Source organism: Bemisia tabaci, chromosome 6 (assembly GCF_918797505.1).
Source record: "Bemisia tabaci chromosome 6, PGI_BMITA_v3".
Taxonomy (NCBI): Eukaryota; Metazoa; Arthropoda; class Insecta; order Hemiptera; family Aleyrodidae; genus Bemisia; species Bemisia tabaci.
Window position 1 is genome coordinate 45,646,103 of NC_092798.1, and position 22,268 is coordinate 45,668,370.

At 40.5% G+C, this 22,268-nt stretch overlaps 1 protein-coding gene and 1 long non-coding RNA gene across 3 annotated transcripts in view; both read right to left on the reverse strand.

Moving 5' to 3' along the window:
* LOC109031673 (uncharacterized) overlaps positions 1–22,268 on the reverse strand; it is a 306,459-nt gene that overhangs the window by 57,621 nt on the left and 226,570 nt on the right. The window lies entirely within an intron of this gene.
* LOC109031674 (uncharacterized) overlaps positions 1–22,268 on the reverse strand; it is a 69,900-nt gene that overhangs the window by 22,312 nt on the left and 25,320 nt on the right. Inside the window, exon 3 of one of the 2 annotated variants that reach the window (XR_011900070.1) lies at positions 7,943–8,364. The exons of the other annotated variant lie outside the window; for it this stretch is intronic. This is a non-coding gene — a long non-coding RNA (uncharacterized lncRNA). Of the gene's footprint in view, positions 1–7,942; positions 8,365–22,268 lie in introns of those variants that run through there. 2 annotated transcript variants of the gene reach the window in all.

The following is a 22,268-nucleotide window of genomic DNA, read 5'->3' on the forward strand; positions in this document are numbered from 1 at the left end:
GGGAGACTGCCACTCTTGCCCATTGTTGCCAGATCGTGGTGAAAAATCAGCGATATCTCCCAATTTATTGACCCTATGTAAAATATCCACATTCTATGTCAAACATAGCACCCTTGCTCGGTGCTCCTAACTTTCCGGATAGGTGTCTCGGATTTTGAATCTCTGCCCCCTTCCTCCCCAAGCATCTTCCGCTATTGAGTAAGCCACGACGGAGGAGGGGAGGGGAGGTAGATTTTATTGAACTCATATTAAATCGAAGTTTAAGTGAAACTAGTAAGAGTCATATGAGGGATGTATTCTTTGTCTTTCCTGACACAGTTCCTTTCCGTAAAGGAGGCCCTGTCTAGTTTACAGTGTCATTGCGGGAAGTTTAAGATGATCCTCAATTGAACGTATTTATGCCAAAAGGAACTATGGCTCACGCAAACCCCATGCATATGGTTCCTTTTAGCATAAATACGTCCGATTTAACGTCACAAAATAGGAAATGTTTGCGAACCGAGAGTAATTCAGTGGTATGACTTTGGAAATGGATTGAAATGGTTTGTCATTGTAAATTGCACAAAATATGGAAGAACAAATTTTAGGAATTAGAAAAATGTTTCAGTTGAGCGTGAACTCGCCTTTTTAATTCAATTTTTTCGCATGGGAAACGACGAACTGATAATTCTTCACGTTGCTCAATCTCTGCATCTACCACTGTCTATTCGAATCGTGAATGCGAGTAAACTAAATTTCCAGTGAGGCGTGAAGTATCTTTCGAAACTGAAGGGGCACTCAATTTTATGCTGACTAGTTTCTTCAAGTTGCGTTCTTCAGTTCAGTTGTAATAATACGATTTAAGAGTGATAATGTTGCAAGGCCTGAAGTATCTTTCAAAACTGAAGGGACACTCAATTTTATGCTGACCAGTCTATTCAAGTTGCGTTCTTCAGTTCAGTTGTAATAATACGATTCACGAGTAATAATTTTGCAATGCCTGAAGTGTCTTTCAAAACTGAAGGGGCACTCAATTTTACGCTGACCAGTTTCCCCTAGTTGCGTTTTTCAGTTCAGTTGTAATAATCCGATTTACGAGTGACAATGTTGCAACGTTGGAATGTAGTTACACCTCTCGTCCGGGAAACTAGGAACCGTGACGAGTGTCGTCCAGGAAAACCAGAGGCTCGACGAGACTTTACCCTCCCTCAACACGCGGACTAAACGCTGGAAGGTGATGTTTAATTCCACGCTCTGCGTTTTTTATCCCCGTCAATATTTCATCCCGCCCAGCGTTGCCGCTCATCGCGCACAATCCTCCCAATTCACAGCCCGTCTCTGCCTTTCTAAGGAACAACGTCGTATGAGCCTTTAGACATTGCCATGCTTCCTTCAACAAGAAGTAACTTCACCGAGGAAATCGTGAATATTTTTCTTCAATTTTTTCAGACAATTAAGTTCACAATTTAATCTAAAATATTTGAAAATTTCAAGGGAAAATATACATAGTTTTCGTCTAAAATGCATGTTTTACGGGGGGAAATTTGGCAACTCTCGAATGTTTATACGGCGTTTTTCCTTAGTTCTCGCGGATTTCCCGGCGAAATCGGGCGTCGCGATTCCGCATTCCGGGTCGAGCCGTGCGCGGGACGGCCGTCGCGTCGTCGACTGCGTGCGGAAAAAGTCCTCCTTTTATTTATTTATTTATTTATTTATTTATTTATATATATATATATATATATATATATATATATATATATATATATATATATATATATATATATATACACGCTTTATAACGCACTCTGGCGTTCTACGACACCCAAACGCCACATATGCCTGTCTTCCCAGAGACAAAGTCCTCCTTCCGGGCCTAATTAATTAACCAGCGCTGCGGCTTTCCACCGTAATCACGCCGCTCCCCGCCAAATCTGGACGGCACGGAACACTGCACTCCCGAGCGAGAACCGCGTAACTCTTTATTGGAACGCTATTCAGATGAGTGGTTTTGGAATTGGGCGGAAGAGCGAGTCGCCTCTGCGTCAAACGCGTCTCGCCTCGGGTGAAAGCAACCTCGACAGGGTTGCACTGAATAAAGCATTTTCTTTTGTACAGTTGATTCTTTTCAGTGGCAAATTATTATAATCCCATGCAGGGATCCATTTCCAAAGTCAAACTGGTGAATTTAACTCGAGTTCTGTCCTTTTTTTTATTTTTATAATGCTACGTTCAAGGCATTCGTACACCTCCTTTCATCGCAATGTAAATAATTACAGGTCGTGTTCCAGTCGTTCCTTGAACAGCTTCTTTTCCTTGGAGATCCCATGTTATTTAATGTTGCAGAGTTTCCACTCACGAATCGTATTTTTGCAGAGCAACTGTTCGGCATTTCTGCGACCGATTTCGGGTGGGTAACTGGTGGCATCTGGTGCCCCTTCAATTATGAAAGATACTTCACGCCTTACCTGAAAGTTGAGTTGCATTCACAAGCCGAAGATAGTGACTAAACTGCCGTGCTAAGGGAGAACGTCGCATGAACATTCGAGAGTTGCCAAATTTCTCGTGTTAAAACATGTGTTTTTGATGACGTTTATGCATATTTTTCATTGAAATTTTCAGAAATTTTAGATTAAATTGCGTGCAAAATTGTCTGAAAATTTTGAAAAAAATATTCACAATTTTCCTATTAAATTCGGTTTTATCGAAGGAAACTTGGCAACGTCGAAAGACTCATACGGCGCTCTTCCTTAGCACGGCAGTAAAGGAGAGGTTGAGCAACTTAAAGATTAAGCGTTTCATCGTTTCCTATACGGAAGGACGTAGCTACGTTCCAACGTTGCATAATTTCACGGAAATATACCTTGCAAGTGCATAGATCCACACTCCAATTTCGTCCATTTTAATTTGTTTTTTCCGCCCGACGATCACCTCTAAGAAAACTTCACAACGACTCTTTTAAAACCTTGAAGCACATGGTGGATGCCCCGGCCAATTAAATAATAAGATAAAGACCTCGCACAGAGGAGACCACCGAACACAAAGACAAACGAGAAACGAACGAGCCGTCTCCCTACATGAGCCCCGAAACGCTAGTATTTCCACACAGCTCGGGGCTCATCCGAAAACGTTCATGCTCTCTTTCAGAAACGACTCTTCAAATTGCAAGGTCCCTTTGACACGCACCGTAACGCGTTTGCAATTCCGATAAGCTACTTTACGTCAAGAAAACGACCAACTTCGAAAGCTCCAAGCACGAGATTAAAGCTCGGGAACTTCCCGATTAGAGGGATCCGAGCCCCGGCAATCCACGAAAAAAGGGGGGGGGGGCTCGCTTTTATTCAAAGTTTCCGTCAAAGATCCGAAACTAATTCGAAAAGTGTCCGAGAAATTAGCCAGGGCTCCTTCCGTCTCCGCTCGTCCGATTTGTCTCCTGAGGGAATCTCGATTTCTTCGACGGACTTTTAAAGGCCCGGGACTTTTAAAGTTCCCCGCCGGTCTCGCGAAGTTACCGGTACCGCAGAGACTCGGACCCGGACGCCGCGAGACTAGGCAACCCGCAACATGAGCCCCGGTTCGGCCACGAATGCACACCACCCGGGGCTCAAGTCGGAATGACAATGCCTTTTCTTTGCGCTCAACGCTGGCCACTTGTCGGAGGAACATTGTGTAAACAGAAATTGAATTCCGAACAGTTGAACGAGTGTTCCTGAAAGCGAACACGTCTAATTTCGTGCGAACCCTGAGCTGTGTGAGAATATTACAGTTTCGGGGATCGTGTGAATCTGGACTTTGGGGATAGCTGAAGCGACGATTCTAAGCTCACCAGAAATATATTTTAGGAGTGGGAGGAGACTTTTTTGCTTGAATCGTTTTTCGTTTCACTTTGAGGACGGGTCCGGATGCCTGATACACTGGAACGCTCGAGGAAACTGACCGCGGTGGAAAGGCGACAGAAACTTCTACAACTTTTTTGATCTATTTATCACGGTCCTAGCAGACATATTTCTTTCCGGTTTTCTCCTCTGGAATTATTTTAAACATGAGAGGTAAGTTTTTCGCCTTCTAGTTCATGGCGTGAGACGTTTCTGTAAGGCGATGTCGCAATGATACGAAAATCGATGACGAAAATTAAAAATTTCCTTTCCTAGCGGGCTGATTGTTCAAATTGATGGATAAAGCTATAAACAAGAAGACAGGCTAGACAAAGAAGAAAAAAAAAAATATGGAGAGATCCTATCGGTGGAAGCCGGTGGTTGCAATGAACAAAGGAGGTAGGTAATAAACCAACTAACGGCAACTTACGAGAGACCCTTTAGTTAGTCTATCGTTTAACCCCTTAGTCTATAAGAACCACCCAAATTAACCAATAGGATCGCTCCATACTCATTATGTCCTCTAAGTCTATTGCTTTGTCTATTCATTTCAACAATGAGCCCGCAGTTTATCGATGAACAAATTTCGAAACCACTGTCTGTATTGCGGTGTTTTAGAATTTCCGCTACTACTTTTTTTTCCGAAGAGAAACAAGCCATCTGTACAGTTTGAAATTCATGCAACATATTTTGCTGGCAATGGAGAAAAATCAAGGTGATTTTCAATAAATTACGATATTTTTTAGTATAGTAAGAAATACAATGTTTCGGTAAAATTTTAGAAACGTTTAAATGAAAGGTTTGGAGGACAAGGCGCATAAGTTCAGTTTTTGCTATTTCAAGAAATAGGTGTTTAAAGGTTCAAAATTACGTAGAAAGTATTAACTCACTTGTTGATGCTTTAAAGTCGTAAATTTATCACAAAATATACCTTCAAACTAGTTTTAGTCGAGCTTATGAATACCTCAATTTTTTCAAATACTTCTTTTATGTACCTTGTCCTCCAAGCCCCTCAAACTTGCTTACATACTTTCGTCTAGGAAACTACGAAATATGCGACATCGCAAACTATGACGCATGGTTTTGTATTTTTGTACAATCAAATTATGTTGCATATCTCATACATGAGCTATGGACCTGACTCCTAAAAATGTGAGAAGAATTGCGAAGAAGTGCTTGATTTCTGTGATCCTTTAAAATGTATGTCGATCAATTTTTCATTTACAAAAGCTCAAACCTTCTCTAACGCCGTTGGAATTTTCAAAATACCCTTAAAGTAAGCAAGGCACAGAAATAGATTGACGTGATAAAATGCAGGTGCAAGAGATACTGCATGCAAAGGCTTCGAGTAATGCAGAAAAAGGGCAAGCAAAAGGGACGAAGAAAAGAGGGAACCAAAAAAAAAAGAAAGAAAAAAACCTCGACTGGAGGATTTCCGACGTTCTGTATGGACGGTGGGTTTTTACGGGACTTTTATCCATATTTACAGTGGGCCGCGAAGCTTCACGGATTGCGAAGTGCTGATGAGAATTTTTATTCTTGGCGAACTCTGCTGTGCTAAGGGAAAACGCCTTAGGAACGTTTGAAGGCTGCCTGACTGCCACTGAGAAACTGCTATTTTCCAAAGAAACCATGAATGATTTCCTTTGAAATTTTTAGGCACGTTGGATATGAATGTCTGTGAACGATTCCTAGAGAAGATTACAGAAATAGACCCTATTTCAACAAAAAAACGACCCGTCCATAGAAAACGGGCTCTCAGTCGACGCATAAAATGTACTGCAAAAAAATAGTACGATTTTTGATCGAGGTGGGTTGAAAAATCAGATTTTGCGATTTCTGAGGATACTCTCTCTCTCCCTATTCCCCTGGAGAATAAGTTCTGATGGAGTAAGTTAATTTCTGTACCGATGATGTGCACTAAGTGACAATCCAACAATTCCATTCTCTAAAGAAAGTAAAATGTAATTGTAGATAGCTCCCTTCTGAGACTATGTATTTAGAGCTGCAAAAAACCACCATGCTACGGTTCTATTTAAATTTCTATTGAAATTTACGGTCTTTAAATATTCGCGAGAAACCCGATGTACTCTCCCAACAATGATCATAAAGTAGAGCTCAAACATTTTTATTCCACTTTCTAAGGTATCAGATTTTCAATTTGAGCTGAAGTACACGAACATATCAAGGAAAAATATTCACGACTTCCCTTCAAAATGTATATTTTATCAGGAAAAATTTGGTAACGTTCGAATAATCTTACGGCGTTTTTGTTACAAAGGGCGTAGTGGTAGAAATTGCACCAGCAACCACTTCCTCAATGCGCGAGCAAATCTGGAAAGACGTGGTGTTGTTCGCAGGCGCATGGATACAACTATTTCACCTCGAGCGTTGGTGGGGCGGTATCTGCAAAATTGAAGGCGACTTGAAAACGTTTCTTTGCTTAACCGTTCTCTAGGAATGGGTGAAAAACTCTGTCAATTTCAATACTCATCCTGTAGATAGTGAACGGGCCGACAGAAACACTTAATACTGTTTTCCTTACCTTTTAATTTCTGAATTTATCAGATCCTTCACCAACACCATTATTAGAAAGAAATTTTTGGATCTAACGAAGTAAAGGTGTTGGATTTGGATTATTAATAACACTCATGACGGTGATGCCACCGCATGTTGAAATGCAAAATGTAAATAAAATGAACAAGTTAATGCGCCAATAAGGCGTACCTTATTAATTATACAAATCCAACACTTTGGCTAAATTCAAAAATCTATTTTTAATAATGGTGTTGCTGAAGAATTTGATAAATTCAGAAATTAAAAGGTAAGAAAAACAGTTTAAAGTGTTTCTAATGGTCCGTTCACTTTCTACGGGATGAGTATCGAAATTAGTAGACAAAGCTTCACCCATTTCTAGAGAACGGTTAAGCAAAGAAACGTTTTCAAGTCGCCTTCAATTTTACAGATACCGCCCGGCCAACGCTCGAGGTGAAATAGTTGCATCCATGCGCCTGCGAACAATACCACGTTTTTCCAGACTTGCTAGCTTGGTCAGAAAGTGGTTGCTGGTTCAATTTCTACCACTATGTCCTTTGTAACCAGAACGTCGTAAGATTATTCAAACATTGCCAAATTTCTCTTGATAAAATACACATTTTGAAGGGAAGTCATGGATATTTTTCCTTGATATTTTCGTGTACCTCAGCTCAAATTGAAAATCTAGTACCTTAAAAAGGAGGAATAAGTGAAGAAAGGTGAGTCTTTTTGAGAACGGCATATTCAGTTTTAATTTTTCGTCGACTGAAGTTCCTTTTCCTGTGGAAATTATGGCTTCTAGGAAGAATTCAATTTGTACCGGCAGAAATAAGGCAACGGCTGGATGTTCATACGGCGTTTTTCCTCGGCATGACAGAGTGGATGCCATTTTTAAAGGCAGTCACGTGGCTGCACTCTGCAAGTTATTTAGCCTACTTCCTCAGGGCTACGGCGCGTTCTTACTATTTAGATTCTCACCTCGAGAATCTCCCTCGCCCCTTTGCGCTCGCATTTCTTTTCTGCCTACCTTCTACTCGTACCCATTACATTATTCCAACCTTTGTTCGCAGTCCCTTTGTTCTATCTTGTTCACGCTTATCTGATTTGGCTCGGGAATTTTTTTACATAAAGAAAGTCTCGCACATTTTCCGACCGTTGTAGGCTTTAAAAGTTCGCTCCGCTTGAGATATGAAAAACTGTAATGCTACAAGGTGAACTGGACCACATTTCGCAATAAGAAACCACTGTAACTGGCACATGTTAGAAACAACATAAATGCCATTTATCTCTTAATGCAGAAGGGCATTTTTGTGGAATAGTGAGAGATAATGGTTCCTGATTGCAAAATGTAATCCACCTAAGGGACGAATCTCGTGTATATTTTACAAAAGGATACGGTAAAATTGAAAAAATAAAAAATAAAAAAAAATAAAAATAAAAAAATCAATGAAATTGCAATAAAATTATCATGTGTTAGCACAGTTAACTTTACAATACCTTGTCTCCTAGACAAAAGAACGTAAATACATTGCAAAGCTACGAAACGGAATTTTTGCTTGGAAATAGTTCTGTATTTTCAACTGATAATTTAACTGAATGTTCATCTTATTATAAGAAAAAATTGGTAACATTTAGGAAAAAATCGCACCGTCGTATTTTCGCAAATTGCTTTGTTTGAGTGAACTTTGCATTCTCGTAAGGTAGTTAAAGTCCCTTCGCCTGGGCAGCGATGATTCAAGGCAAGGATGGTGAATAAATGTGACAAAATTCTTCATTTTGAAGTGTTTCGATACATTCCAGTGGAAATGTAACTGGACAGGCCTCTCAGAGGGTATAAATAAGCATGCGAGAAATAATCGTTCATTAAAAAACATACAGGTTTCCAATCGGGTTGAATTGATTATATTCTCAATGGATAGATGACTACCTTAGCCGCATCTTTTTTTTTAAAACATGAATACATCTGAACATGACTAACCTGCAACAAACAAAGAAAAAAAAAAAACATTACAAGCGAAATTATAAAGAATACAGATGGGTGTTTGGCCATCAAAGCATGCATCATTTTGTATTTTCTGCGAACAAACGGAGAAAAACGAAACGACACACAAATGCTAATGCAACAGTTAGGTCATGTAAGAAGGACTTCAGCGGGCCGATTTTTGAAAGTATAGGGCAGCACGATAAGATATCAAAATACGATGTATTATATGATTAAGATAGGGCTAGGCTCTGTCTTGTCTTGTATCGACATAGATTCAATAATCGGGTCGCAGAGGTCGCGTCCGAAATATTCATCGCGAGCGATGAAGCAGCATTCCATTGGGCGGCGTACAGTGGATCGAGTCAGTTAGAGAGGTCGGACATGCATTTTTTTACTAAAACTGCAAAGTTTGATGTTTGTTTCATCACATTTTAAATTTTAAGGGGAGCTCCGACGACAAATTTTTACGAGGAAACCAATGGTCCCACTTTTAGAACGTCAAAACTTTATATAAATGGAGTTATAAGCTTTTAAACTTTCAAAATTTTGTCCGACCTCTCCTTTTGACTCGATCCACTGTGCGGCGTTTAGTGCCTATCAAGAAGACAAAACACATGAAGAGGCTTTTCATCGTCGAATCAGCGGTGGAGCGAAAGTTCAAACCGCCGAAAGAGCGATTAATTAGACCCATTACCCTTAAGCAGCCGGTGCGAGAGGGAGCTAATTGTAAGCATCGCTCAAAAGCGGCAACTTCATTAACCACCGCATCCACCGTCGTCACGGTTATCAACTCCTGACGTCATACCTTTAGCCTTATACAGTAAGAGGCACGCAAAGTTTTAATGAAATGTTTAAACACCGAATGTGGTTCGTGTTTCGTAAAAGCTTCGAATCAAAGTCTAAGAGATGTGCTGCACTGCTAAAAAAAAGCGCCGTAAGGGGGTTTGGGCCTTACCAGATGTCTCTAGATGGATTTTTTGAAAAATTTGTGTTTTTTGTAAATTTTTCAGGGATGTCGCTTCGATGATCTGAAAATTTTGAGGAGAATCCGTTGTTTCCCGGACGAAAGAACGTAACTCCGTTGCAAAGTTGCAAAATTGACTCAAACCATTAAAATTTTTCAAAGAGCGTACCTGCGCAATTTTTATCCAAAAATATTCTGATTTAGGCATGAAATCAGGAGAAAGCTCAGAGAAATTTTCAGTTAGAAATGGCCGAATTCTGCTGGTTAAAATGCGATTTGCGAGGAGCAATTTGGCAACATTGAAATGCAGTTACGTTCCCTCGCAAGGGGATTGACGAATCGCTTCATTTTCCCTTTTCGGCAGTCCGAAACAGCGTATCTCAATTGCCTCTTGAGCCGTATTTTACATGTAAATCCATGCTTTCTGGGGCTCATGTGAAAATCGAGATACACCCTTATGTCAGAGGAGTAAAGTTCTGTCCTCTTTGTCTATAGCTTTGTCTGCCAGTTTCAATAATCATCCCGCTAAGCGTCTTCTAAATGTGCGTAGAGAAATTTCTGGTTCAACCAATAAAATAATATACCGTGAAATAAGTCAAGATGGTAATTTCTCATTTTACCCGAACTCTCCTCATTTTGAAAGGTACTGCTATTATTTTACAGAGGCGTGCAGTCCAGTCGCTTTGAGGAGATACCAGTCGACTCAACGAAAAATCATGTCTAAGCAGATTTGAACTTCATTATGCAATTAGGAATTATAATTCCTAGCTCATCCATAAAAACACTTATGTGTATAGGGAAACGAATGACAAGTATGATCTATCTAAAATGATCCAGAAATTGTATTTCCTAATTGCAAAATGTAGTCCCTTTGCGAGGAACATCACGCATCTCAGTGCAAAGCAATCCTGAATGTTGATTTTTGAGAATCAAGGCCTTTTCACAGTAATACGTTGTTGCCTTTCAGTTCGACGGGTGGCTTGTGATTTCTGTCGGTGTAAGCTTGTAATGTCAACATGTTGCGGTAGCGGAGGCAAACACAAGAGTTTATTTACTCCGTCATCGGAACTTGCATGTGCCCTCCGGATATGCGAGGGGATGTGTTCCAACTTCTGTGAAGCGCCTTATTAATCGTCAGAAACTTCCGACGTTACCTAGTATGGTGAATCTATAGTGATAAGTTTAATTTCCTCGTTTTTGCACGAATTTTCGCGTTTTCTCCTCAAACCGTCCAACTTAGAAAAATCCAAAATAAAAATCTCAAACAGCAAATTTCTAGTTTCCTAGTTAAAATAAATCATCATCATAAAGTTCAAATGATCATCACGCCAAAGCTGTCATATCCTGTAATTGCTTTTGAAATTCGGAACTTTTCAAATAATTGGACATTCGCTCGGAATCCTTAAAATTGCTAAAATTTTAGCTATTTTAGAAATTTTGTTGTATTTTCTCGGAATGTCGGGATTTTTTGTCATCAAATTTGATGATCTTCGAGACTAAATTCGGGCGCATTTCGGATTTTCCTCAGAACTTTCGAAACGAACGGAATTTTTCTCGGAACTTGGAGGGTTCGGAAATCTACACGAATGAAGTATCAAAACACGAATCTAAGACCAGCGCAACTCACCCACCGTCAGGTCAGTAACAACTCTCAAAAAACAAAATGCAGAATACACCATTCAAATCCCGTCGACGAACCGCGTCAAGTCCCGTGGAAAAACACGGAGAAATCCTAGCTACGAGGGAAAAATCTGGGCGAAGGTGAAAGTCGTGGACGCGGGGCGTTTCACGGGGTGGGTAATTGGGTAGGGCGTCCCTGAGGACACTCAGTTAAGCCTAAGAGACACGGCGTCCTCTGTAAAACACGAGACGGGCGAGGGATGCGTCGCTTCCAAGGGTTTCGCGGACCTCGCACGGTCCCCCCCGGCAGAGGGCAGCACCGGCGATGCTCTCGAGGGGTCACGAGACGAGGGAGTCAAGTGTTGCCTCCCTGTTATCTCTTACACTTGAAATGATAAATAAAATAAGTTTCAACAGTCACCCCGCCCTCCGACGCGACGCCTGGGTTTCCAAATCGGGCCGAGAATATTTGGCGAACACTGCCGTGCTAAGGAAACACTGGGAAAAAAAAAAAAAAAAAAAAAAAAAAAAAAAAAAAAAAAAAAAAAACCACATTGAATCTAGAGTTCACACCCTTGAAAACATCGACAAGAAAAAATACTCTTGATTCAATCAGATTTTTGCTTATTTCAAAAGGAAATCCGCTCAAATTAAGAGGTTTGGTTCTTGATTTAAGCAAAAATCTGATTGAATCAAGAGTATTTTTTCTTGTCGATGTTTTTAAGAGTCTATACTCTAGATCCAATGTGTTTTTTTTCCAGTGAATGTCGAACGAACATTCGAGAGTTGCCAAATACCCTCGCATGAAACATAAATGTTTGAGGAATGTAGTTGATATGTTTCCTTGAAATTTTCAGATAATTTAGATAAAAATGCGAACGAAATTTTCTAAAAATTTGAAAAAAAATGTTCATGATTTTCCCAGTAAATTCGGGTTTTATCGATGGAAATCCGGCAGGGTCTAAGTTCGCACCTACTTTAAAGTTTGTCAAAATCAAAGAATTTTTGCTTCCGTATCGTGTGTTATTTGCACTGGCAAATCCTCGAAATACCTTGCAAGACTCAATTTCCAAAGTTACAATGATACATTTTACTCGAAGTTTGCGAAAATTGTCCTTCTTACGGTGCTATGTCATACGGATATCCTGCACCTTCTTCAGTCATAATGTAAACCATATGGGGCCTTCCTGAGAAAATGATGTATTTAAGGAACAATTATGAGTATAAAGCGGCGCCTAAATAACATTATTGAATGTGTTGCCTTACGTCCTTACGTAAGAGAATAGAATGTGGCAACCTTGCCAAAATCTTGCCAAATCCTTCATGCAAAAGAAATTAATAGTCTACTTTCAAGATTCATTCTCAGAAAATGAAGGGAGCTGAGGATATACCTAAGAAAACTGTCATAAGAGCTACCTAAATCTATTGTTAGTGTTTTAATAATTGTTTAGCCTTATTTACCCATATTTTAATTAAATCTCCTCCTTACTCTATTGTAAGGATGCAGTATTGATTGCTCAAAATGTTCTACAAACGAACTCAATGCGAGACGATTTTTATGGTGTAAGGTTAAACAATAGATTTTTATTAATTTTATATACTGACAAAAGAGAAAAGTCATTGATGAAACGAGCGTATTCTTTGCGAAAGAAAATTCTTAATAAAGACATTACTTTTTCAAAAGATCGACGAGATTTATCTTTGAATTAACAAAACACACTTGCTCGGATCAGTGGGTATCAATGCATGCAACTTCTAAGGAGCGGTTACGGAAACGCTTTCAAATCGCCTTCAATTTTTCAGATACCGCCCGACCATCCCTCGAGGTGAAATAGTTGTATCCTTGCGCCTGCAAACAAATTCACGTTTTTCCAGCCTTGATTGCATTAGGAGAGTATTTTCTGGTGCAATATCTATCACGATGTTCCTTTTAAGGAAAACACCGTTAGATTATTCGAACGTTGTCAAACCTCTCCCAATAAAGTATACATTTTGGAGGAAAGTCATGAATATGTTTCCTTGAAATTGGGAAAAGAATACTCCCATGTTTTTAAAAACATCCGCACTTTATCAAACGAGATTTGGCTAAATCTTAAGGCTCACACGACGTTTTTCTTTCGCAAGGTAGAGCGGCTCAAGAAAAACTGAAAAATTCAAGAGTTTTCAAAAAGTGAGTGTAATATTACAATCAATTTCAATTTTGCAAAATCCTAGGGAATGGTTACGGAACGGAACATTTTTACATCGCCTTCAATTTTTTAGATACCACCCTTGAAAAAAGTTGAAATAGTTGTACCCTTACGCCTGCAAACAATTTCACGTTCTTCCAGCGGTTACGCAACGGAAAATTTTCGAATCGCCTTCAATTTTTCAGATACCACCCGACCATTCCCCAAGTTGAAATAGTTGTATCCTTACACCTGCAAACAATTTCACGTTTATGCAGCCTATCTCGCAGTGCAATTTCGACCATGAAAAAACGGGAAAATACGAGAGTCTGAAAAATAGTGTACTATCATACGAGCCAGGCTCACGGCAAGAATTAAATGGACTTTCTAATGCCCAATTGCGAGAATTAGCGTCAACAAAATTGCTTGGCGGGACGATCAAAGGTTGATCGGTAATTAAATTTAGGATAACGGCGGGGGAGAGCGCGAATTTAAATATTCCATCATTGCGAGGCTCCGCTAATGAAACATCAGCATTCATCCAGTGGCGTGGCGAGCGTTGCGATACATCGATTAATTTGCCATTTAAAACCATAGAAAAAGATCGATAAACAGGGTGTCCGCAACGAGCGCCTTATTAATCGATTCTTTACCACAGCTTCAAATGAGAAAATATCGAAAGTCGATCTACCATGCCTCGTCACTGCATTCATCTCTGCGTCCAAGGGCGGTAATGACTGTCTTCCACCCCTCTCCGCCTTTTTCTTTGGCCTTTTTCCCTTTCTGAGGGGCGCCGTGGATTTTAATACAACGGAAGAGGTTGAATGCTTCATTTTCCGAAACTTTTAATGAGTTGGCTTTTTAACGCTCGTCCGTTGATTATACTTTTATATCTCCGCTTTATAACGGGGAATCGGAGGGGTCACTTTTAATGCGATGAATAGTCAATATCGCAATGAATTAATTACTGCTTATCGAGAGATGAAATGTAGATATTCACGGTACTGATTTATATTTACCGAGGGGGAAGCGGTTGAAAATATCAATGGTTCGGTTATTTTACCGACACGAAGGGACGGGGAATCTCCTGAAAATTTAAATCGCTGAAGTTAGCTGGTATTTTTTGAGTCAAATGGACCGGGATAAATTGGATGAATGGTTCTTTCAAGTCTTTGATACGTACAAACGTTCTACGGGGAAAAAAGACCAGACTGGACTTTCGTACTTTATCAAACTCATGATCAAATCGAGAGCACGAATTAAATGAGTGCCCATCGCTGATTCCTTAAAATCACACTCCCTGATGAGAAATCACACTTTTCCCCCTAAAAATTGGAAAAAATATGGAAAATTCTTATCTTGTCGGTCTCTTTGATATCGGAGTGTTCGCTAAAATAAATGAGCTTCTAGCTCAAGATTCTGCAAAAAATAGGATCAAAAACTCGCTTGCAACCGTGTTCATCCGTAGCTGTAAGAAAATTCGCCGCTCATTGATTCAATCCTGTTTAAAACCATGTCTTGCTGACCATGAATTGATAAAAGGAAAGGGCAAAATTACCAAGAATTCAGGGTTCTATTGGTAAAATTATTGAATTTCTCGGTAATTTTACTGGACCTTGGTAAAAACGCCAATATTTTTTATCGACTGTGGTAGAATTACCGAGATAAAATGGCAAAGTTACCGGGAATTGATTACCAATAAAAGTGGTATTCTCACCTGAAAAAAACAGTAAAAATACCGGTTTTTAAGTAAGCTTACCAGTCTGTCATGGTAAGATCACCAATAATTGGTAAAAAAGTGAGATGGTAAAGGTACCAACGGACCTCGGTAAAATCGCCGAGAATTTTTTTTCAGTGTAAACTCCAGTTCTAACTTTTCCTTCAAACCGTTTCTAATTTCTAAATTGGTTGAGCAGCAAGACTCCTCTCTGACGTTCCCTCGAAAAAGAGACATCCCGATCCCGCGTGACGACACGACACGTGTAACTACTCTAAAGCCTCATTACCCGGTGCCTCTATCGCGCCTCATCCTGCCCTCAGCAATCTCGCTCGGATAGTATTACGTTCGATAACGCGCGATCAAAAAGCCAGCCCTAAACGAATTCCCCCAGACAAGACGCGTAGAAAGCGACAGGAAAGGCATAAATAAGGTAAAATAATAAGTGCAGGCAGGGGGATCGCAGGTAGGGAAAGCTGCGAAAAAAAGCGACGAGACGAGAGCAACGTTGCCACGTTTCACTCAATTTACTTCAATCTCTGCCGTGCATGGGAAGAACACCGTGTAAGACTGTAAGCCTTCAGGCGTTGCCAAAGTCACTTCATAAAATTGGACTGTATAAGGAGATTGACTGATAGATTTTTTTCGATTTTTGGGAGGGTTTTATTCGTAACTAATCCTAAAGTATCAGACGATTTTAAGAAAAAGTATTTAAAACTTACCTAAAAAATACAAATTTAATCGAGTAAAGTTTATGAAAAAGTTTGTGAAACTGCGATTTTACAGGAAAAGATATAATTATTTTTCTTCCGATATTTTAAAGAGGTTTGAATAAACCTGACGCAAATGCATTATTAATCCTGGAGTATCTGAAAATTTGCGGGAAATGTTCCTAAAAATATCATGAAGGTATATTATCGGGAAAAGTTTGACGACATTTTGAAGTCCATGCATCGTTTTCCCTTGGATTGATGGACAAAGGAGGCAACACTGCAACACGGATACGGAGGGATCCTATTGGATGGTGGAAGCGGGTAGTTGCAATGGACATAGAGGCAACCTACGAGAGACCCAATAGTTAGTCCATCATTTTGTCCCTTAGTCTACAAGAACCAACCAATTCAACCAATAGGATTACTCCATACTTCCTATGTATTCATTGTCTATTCCTTTGTCCATCAATTTCAACAATCAGCCCGCTGGCGAGAAAATGCGCATAAACTCATGCTGAGCGGCAACTTTGGACGGGGTCTATGCGTCTTTGAGACCTCCTCACATCGGCGCGGCGCCCGCACAAGACATGCAGTAATTGATTTTACCCATTTGAAAAAGTTAACGCTATCAGTCTCGGAGCTTTGCCAGGGGTTTGATTGCCATCCCCATCCCTTTCAGGGGCAATCGTTCAATATTGTCCCCGTATCTTCGGTGCGTACTTACGCTCCTCCCGTGTTTTGCGCTTTTTGCTTCGGCGTTAAATCCTCGCTCCTTTGACGTAAGGACGCATCTCAGTTTCCAGGTGAGCCCTGATCTCAGTGTAGCCCTATGATTTCTGGGGCTCAAGAGGACATAGACATACGTCATTGCGTCAGGGAGCGAAGAAATGTCTGCCCACTTTTGCTGAGAGCATTTTTTAGTTTCTCCGGAGCGTTTTTCTACAGCCTTAACTACCTCGACTTTCCGAGTGAGAATGAGGAGAGTGTTCGATTAACTTGAATTCTCGCCTCCAAGGGCTGATTGTTGATATTGATAGACAAAGCGATAGACAAAGAAGACGAAAGGGTTGTGGAGGGATCCTATTGGTGGGAGCGGGTGGTTGCAATGGACAAAGACGGTAGGTATAATAGACTCACTAACGACAACCCACGAGAGACCCTATAATAATTAGTCCATCATTTTCTCTTTTAGTCTCTATAGGAACCAATAGGATCCACTTCTTGCACCAATAGGATCGCTCCATACTCCCTAGGTCTTTTTTGTCTGCAGGCTTGTCTATCAATTTCAACAATCAACCCGCTGGCAGTTGAGGGTCTGAGATTCATTAGACTGAATCATTACCCTGAGCTCTTTGACCCCTTAAATTTCAGAAGATCGACGAGATTTATCTTTGAATTAACAAAACACACTTGCTCAGATCAGTGGGTATCAATGCATGCAACTTCTAAGGAGCGGTTACGGAAACGCTTTCAAATCGCCTTCAATTTTTCAGATACCGCCCGACCATCGCTCGAGGTGAAATAGTTGTATCCTTGCGCCTGCAAACAAATTCACGTTTTTCCAGCCTTGATTGCATTAGGAGAGTATTTTTTGGTGCAATGTCTACCTCTAATGCTCCTTGTAAGGAAAACGCGATTTTGGCGCGATTAATGATGCGCGACGGAAATAAATCAAAGTGTTTAAACCATAAAATACACATTCAAAACGTCTATCCAACGATCAACTTTCCTCCTTACTTCCTAAAAAGGAAGCACGTGCATGCATATTGCACCTTTAATCTACCCCTACAAATCCCCACCCCATAAAAGAGACCACGAAAGGTAACCACTCCCTTTCTGCCACATGCGAAAGCTCCTCCAGGCCACCCCCGAATCAATTAAAATAATCGCGTCGAAAGTTGGCGCGCACATACACCTCATACATTCCGCGGTAGCTTACCACGTGGCGCACAAGGTCGCCAGCAGGTCGATTATCGAAGCAATATCGAACGACCTCGATCGATAGATCCCTATCCTACCCGGGCTATCTATCGATCGATCGATTAATCGACAACGATTCGACAGTCGCAGCGCCGGTGGGAACCCGCTGCATTCATTTAGATTCCGCCGAACTATTCGAAAGGGGTGGGGCGCGTAACAGCCACTCAAAAGACGTCGGTGAGGGGCGCCGTCTGGGGGGGGGGGGGGGGGGGGGGGGGCGTCGTCGTGAGCCAGATGTCGAGGTGCGCGACAACTTCGATGCGTCGCGACGCGCGAGCGAATTAAGAAGTTTATTGAAAACAAACGGCGGTTATAAATAAGTGCGCGACGATACCGAGAGCGACCCCCGGTAATAAATCGGGGAGCTGCAGTGGCGTGGCGTGAATAATCGATTATCGATATCTCGCCATTTGAAGCTATGGTAAAGAATCGATTACTAAGGTGTTCGCTGCGAACACCCTGATAATCGATCTTTTTTCATAGGTTTAAATGGCATAACAATCGATTAATCGCAATTCACGCCACGCCACTAGGGAGCTGTGACGGGCGGGGGTCGGGGGTGCGGGCGAAACGGTCGCGAGCGTGTCGGCGTTACATATTGAAAGTTTGATCTAATAGAGAAGTGGCTTCTAATTGCTAATTGGAGAAGTTTGACAACTTTCGGCGCGTAGTTTAGCGGCGGTACGTGTTGCCTACCGCGTCGGGGGCGGCGCGGGCAGCCCTCTTTCTTAATTAAATGATTCTGCGGTGTCGCGTTCTATGCCCCCCTCCCCCCCCCCCCCCCCCTACCCGCGGTGATATCTGATGTTGACAGTTCCTCGGTTAATGCCTCTCGACGCGGTGCGGCTCTGGAAATCGGATACGAGAAGTTTCGACTTTGTGCGGCCCTACCCACCCGCTCGTCGAATTTGTATTTCTTGTTGATTAGAATGCGTGCATTGGGAGTTCGAACACTGGGATGCGGAACCGAAAATTGTTGCACGAACTTCGAGTGCGACTCGTGTATCAACAGTGAAGCTACAAAACTGCTCACTAATTTAGAGAAGTTCCTGATTTTCTGTCTCTTTTTTTCTGGCGGTGACTAATTACCATTCCATTCAAAGATGTTGTCTTTTTTTCTGCCTCGTCAGGAAAGTAGCTTGTAAAGTGGATGGCATTTTGGAAAAAGGAACCAAGAGTATTCCAATGTTGCTAGGATTGTGCAACTTACAATCTTTGCAATAAAATTACTGGAATCTTGCAAAAAATTAGATTGACCAAGATAATTTTTGACTTGAATTTATAGTCGATTGGGAGTAAAGATATAACTTGTTTAGATGATCAATTTATATTTACAAGGTAAAAAGAGTTGGACAATCTTAGCAACATTGACATGCTCTTGGTTCCTTTTTGCAAAATGCAATCCAAGTATCCTTGTGATACCTCTGCAAATGATTCAGTCAGACATTAAAGCCCTAGAGATGAGAAAAACAAATATGAAATAACTGTATCATAGTTTGGGCATAGCATAGTTAATTATGCAACACGTGGAAAAAAGTTCACCCGAAAATTACTGAACTGTTCCGTTGAACCGAACGATAAGAATTTTCATCTCGTAGACTTCTTTGCCTGACTCTGTGATATAGTTCCTAAGAAAGCTAAAATAGTCAACGCAATTTTGTTTTCTCTTTGAAGAGGCCATATTGCGCGCTAATAAATAGAAAAAGTGTTCCTTCTCAGAGCGGAAGTCCCCCTTATTTGATAAATTGATTTATGGTTCACTTTAAAATAACGGCACGAAAATCTCCGCACTTGAAAAGGGGTGTCGCAGAGTTGTTACGATGCGATGTTTAGCTAATCTCCTGTCATGAAAGATAAAATCCGCTTGTTATTTCCTGCCGAATGTTGTACGGCCAATTTTATTCATATCGAACAAAGCGGATTGCCGAATTTATCGATAAACTGATGCGCCCTCCACTTGTTTCAGCATCAAATTCTATAAGAAAGATTTTCTGTCTCGCTCCGTCAGGGAATACATGAATGTTATAATCATGCAACGATGGATATTCGGGCATCCGTTCTGATGTTTCAATATTAGACGGGATTTATTTCCACAGAAAATCTTCATTTTCGTCAGATACTCCACGCCTCATCGGGCAGTTAAGTTTAGTTGCACCGATTGACCGAATAAATATCAGCAGATATACGTGGCGGTAAGCTGCAATGAAGAGATATGGTATTTTTATATGTTGAAACCTGGAGGATTTCCACCTGTTATAGGCTTTGTTCTAACTTAAGAAACGGGTATTTGTATTTTGTCATCGTCAGGTGAAAGGACGTAACTAAATCTCAACGTTGCAACTAATCTCAACGTTGCAACTTTTGCATAGGCTAAAATTAATTCATAAATATCAGGGAAGTTAAGGGAGTCGCAGACAGACAATTTCACTCATTTTTTTTTTTTGATTACACTATAAACTCAGCAAAATTTTGGACAGGAATGGCACAGATATAGACGTGGAAAATATTGAATCATTATGGTAAATTTTGCAACCTTGGAATGAAGTTACGTTCATTTACCACTGACTTAAAATCTTAAAATTGAAACGCACGTTTGAAGTGGCAGTGCATTCGTTCGTGGCACAGCTTACGGTCATCGAACTGGGGGACCCGGTAAATCCTCTTATATTTTATCGATAAGCTCCGCATCGAAGGGACGCAAGCGGGAAAGGGCGGAGGGTGGAAGACAAACCATTGGACGAAGAAGTGAGGTTAGAGGTTGTTACGGAAATGCTCTTTGAGCGAACGATGAAAGCGGCGCAGTTTTTGCTTGAGTAAGCCCCGAACTGAATTAAATCAAAATAAAACCGCACAAAATAAATACCGGCTCCTGATTCAGTTTTCCGACCTCGCGAAAAGCCGCGTGTTTTTCAGAAAGGTGGAAGCGTTTAATCAAAGTGGGGCTGGCGTCTTCGGATGGAAATTGGAAGCATGAATCCCTCTCGCTCACATCCTCCGTCTTTCATCGGATGAAACTTTAGATTCATCGCCACAGGCGACTTAGCCGGACCCGCAGAGGGAAGTCTACGAATACTGTTGATTTAAGTTTTCACTATGGTTAAGAATAGGATCGAATTTAGCAAAAAGGAAGCAGCGCGAGTATAGTGTTTTCAAAATTGTGCAACTTCTACTTTTCTTTTGAAAATACTCAATATATGGAAAGTTTTTTCTTTGTGTGTGTTTTTTCTTGATGAATTTTATTTAAATATAACGTAACTACTACAAGTATCTATTTACATGGTTTAAAACTTAAACTAAACGAATTGCATTAATGTTACAGGGCAACGTTAGATAATACGATGATTATCTGAAAAAAAACAGGAATTGTAAAACTCTCTGCCTTCTTTTTTAGAGATATTAAAACTTGAAGGTTTTTAGTTTAATTTATATGGGAAGTGTTGAAATTTACAAAATTATTTTCCTTTGTCATTGAAAATTTTTCTGTGGGAAGCAAAACAAATTTCTGTTTTGGGAATTTTTTTTTAGACATAATTATGAAGAAGCAACATTTTTACAACACTGTGATCGGTTTCTTTTTGCTAAATGCGATCCAATAAAAGTAAAACATTATTAACTCGTCTGAATGTTTATATTCCTCATCATCATTATTCCTTGAAAATGATATATATTTCATTTTTAGATCCTAGAATTGTACACTTCGATTAGCGTTCTGCCATACGAAGAAAAAACGTCGTATGAGCCTTGCGATGTTGTTAAGTTTCGTTTCATAAAATTAAGATTTTTTAATGGAAAAAATTGGGATTCTTTTTCTCTTAACTTTCTAGGAGATCATTTTGACAATTTGATCTGTACATCTGAAAATTTCAAAAAAATATTCACGACTTCACGCTAAAATGCACACTTTTTCGGGAGAAATTCGGCAACATTAGAATGGTCTTACACCGTTATTCCGCACACGGAACGTAGTGGTCGAAATCGCACCAGCAAACATTCTCTCAATACGAGCGAGGCTGGAAAAACGTGAAAATATTCGCAGGCGCAAGGATACAACTATTTCACCTCGAGCGATGGTCGGGCGGTATCGTGAAAATTGAAGGCGTTTTGAAACTGTTCCGCTTTTTAATCTACTTCTCTGGAGGGAAGGAAAACGCGACAAAGCGTAACTACATTTCAACGCTGCATTTTTTCTTACTAACTGCAACCTAAACCAAACCTAACGTGGGAAACCACGATACTTGCTTCCAAATTCCACCATCGATCTTTTAAACTTCAAAAAATACCAAATCGTGAGGGCGCTAAAAATAAGGCGTCAAGCAGCGCGACACTGACGAGACAGCTAGAAAAAGAGCTCGTGCGACGGACCATACGTCATCCGCTCGTGTTTCAGGACGATATCATCGAAAAATTGACTTCTGGGTGAACTGCCGTTCCACGGAAAAACGCCGTACGAACATTCGAGAGTTGCCAGATTTCCTTCACTAAAATGTTGCTTTTTAAGGAAATTTTTGAATATTTTCCCCTGAAACTTTCAGGAACTTTGGTTGAAATTGCGAACAGAATTATCTGAAAAATTGAAGGGAAAAAATTCATAAATTTACCGGAAAAGTCGTGTTTTATCGAAGGAAATTTGGCAACGCCAGAAGGTTCATACGGCGTTTTTCCTTGGCATGGCAGTGAAGACGCACAGCGTTCAAAACCCGTCGAAACTCGTGAAAACGGAGAAGAGACCGAAATGA